The sequence below is a fragment of the Silene latifolia genome, chromosome X, assembly GCF_048544455.1.
Source record: "Silene latifolia isolate original U9 population chromosome X, ASM4854445v1, whole genome shotgun sequence".
Taxonomy (NCBI): Eukaryota; Viridiplantae; Streptophyta; class Magnoliopsida; order Caryophyllales; family Caryophyllaceae; genus Silene; species Silene latifolia.
In genome coordinates this window covers 209,664,542-209,666,973 of record NC_133537.1, presented here as the reverse complement: position 1 = coordinate 209,666,973, position 2,432 = coordinate 209,664,542, and the positions used below count along the sequence as shown (strand labels likewise).

Sequence of the window (2,432 nt, the reverse complement as noted above, 5' to 3'; positions counted from 1 at the left end):
AATTGTTTTTAGTTGTGTCTTTTTTTACCTTGGGGAAGTTAATCTCCTTAAGGTTTGTTCTAATTGTTTTCGAGTTGTTTGATATTTTTCATGTCTAGGAGATCACAAGGTAACTTGTTACCGATTGATCTTGAAATTGTAAAACTTTGACCAACAATAGAAGACTTGCTAGGAATACTTTAAGAGGTATTGGTGAGATTGTGGACATTCCACCAAATAACATTGAGTTAATCAACCCTTTTGCAAGAGAAGGAGAGGATAACCTAATACAAAACCCACCACAAAATCAACCCACAATGCCTAAATTTTTATCACATTCCGTACCAACCGAGGAGAACCTACCAAATGGTACTCCTACACCACAACATTTAACCGGTAATTTCATTGCCAAATCCGCATTTATACAATTAGTTGAGAGAAGTCAATTTGGAGGGATGCCTAGTGAAGAGCCTAGATAAGGCTACTCTTGGTATTGATTCTTGGGAGAAATTGGCACTTGCTTTTTACAAGAAATTCTATCCTCCGGAGAAGACTAACATGTTGAGAGCCCAAATCACCGGGTTCAAACAAAGAGATGAGGAATCTTTGTATGAAGCATGGGAGAGATTCAAGTACACTTGTCGATCTTGTCCACACCATGGACTTAGCGAGTGGTTCCTTGTACAACAATTTTGGAATGGTCTATATGAAGACTCCCAAAACATTCTCAATATGGGATCAAATGGTATGTTCACCGAAGTTGATGACAATCAAACATGGAATAAAATTTAAGAAATGGCGGTCCATAACTCACAATATAGTAGACCTCGGAAGGCTACTTGAGGAGGAAGGCATGAGGTGGATTCCATTACTCAATTGGGTGCTCAACTTAGTGCTCATATTGATACCATTAATTTGAAGTTTGAGAAGGCCATGGCTAAACTTGAAGAGGCTTCCAAATCACCCAAGCAACATGTTAATGCTATGGTGGTATCATCATCAATTCCAAGTGGAGTATGTGAGAATTGTGGAACTTTGGGACATGACCAAAGTGAATGTAGGGGAACAAGTGAACAAGTGAATGCTTTCCAAGCATACAAAAGTGTCACCCCTTATTCCAACTGTTACAATGAGAATACCAAATTCGACCCCAATCTTTCATACAAAAGTCAAAATGTTCAAAACCCTCAAACATACACCCCACCCCCAATGAGAAACCAAGCTCAAAGACCCTTTTACAATCAAAACCAAAGTTATCAAAATCAACCTCCATAAAAGCAAGCAAATGACCAAGGCTTTGATGTTCAAAAAGCGGTTCTCCAAATGGAAAAGAACCAACAAGAGTTTTTCACTCAAATGCAAAAGGATAGCCAAGCAAAAGATATCACCATCAACAACATACTATCTCACACAAAGATGTTGGAGACCCAAATGTCTCAATTAGCATCTTCTAGTTCTCAAAGATAAAAGGGGCAATTACCACCTCAAGGTAATCCCCCAAGACATGAGTCGGTGAGTGCCATCCATTTGAGGAGTGGTACTAGGTATGAAGGGCCGAAGAGGCCCATTGATGAAGATGTTGTGAATGCTAGTGACAAGGAAAGAGTTGAAAACTCTAAGAAAGAAGATGAACCCACCACCATTCAAGAAGTTTCAAAGAAGAAGAATGAAGAGAAGGCTAAGGAGAAAGAGCCTATTGTGATTAGGCTTCCATTTCCAAGTCGTCAAGCTAAGCCTAAGTTCGATGAACAACGTGGAAAATTCATGGAGATTGTGAAGAACTTGGAAGTCTCAATCCCATTCACCGAATTGATTAACCATGTTCCGACCTATGCGAAATACATGTAAGATATTCTTACAAAGAATAAATCCATCCGGAAGCTAGAGACTATTGCGTTCACTAAGGTGAGTAGTGCCATCCTACAAGGAAGTTCACCTCCAAAACTCAAGGATCCGGGAAGTTTCTCAATTCCATGCACCATTGGAGACACTACAATCAACAAAGTTTTATGTGACCTTGGGGCAAGTATGAGGGTCATGCCATACTTGGTGCGCAAAAGGCTAGGAATGGGAGAACTTAAGTGCACTAATATCATACTTCAAATGCCGGATCGATCAACGAAGACACCTTTAGGGGTATGGGAGGATGTGCAGGTAAGAATTGGCAAGTTCTTCATCCCGGTGGACTTTGTTATTGTTGACATGGAGGAAGACTCCAACATTCCTATCATTTTAGGAAGACCATTCTTGTACACCGCGGGAGCGGTGATTGATGTGAAACATGGAGAGCTCACACTTGAAGTGGGAGATGAAACCATCACTTTTAACCTTGACAAGACAATGAGAGCTCCCCGCTTACATGAGCCATGTTTCATGATTGATCATTATAGCCGAGAAAGTGATAGGAAGAAGTTGGCATCTCAATATAAAGGAGAAGCTATGGGTAAATAATC

The 2,432-nt window shown here is 40.3% G+C and overlaps 1 non-coding gene across 1 annotated transcript; it reads right to left on the bottom strand.

Annotated features, from left to right (window-relative positions):
• Positions 1-537: 537 nt before the first annotated feature.
• On the bottom strand, positions 538-644 carry LOC141625255 (small nucleolar RNA R71). The gene has a single exon (XR_012535045.1). It is a non-coding gene; the product is annotated as a small nucleolar RNA R71 (small nucleolar RNA).
• Between the last annotated feature and the right edge of the window lie 1,788 nt (positions 645-2,432).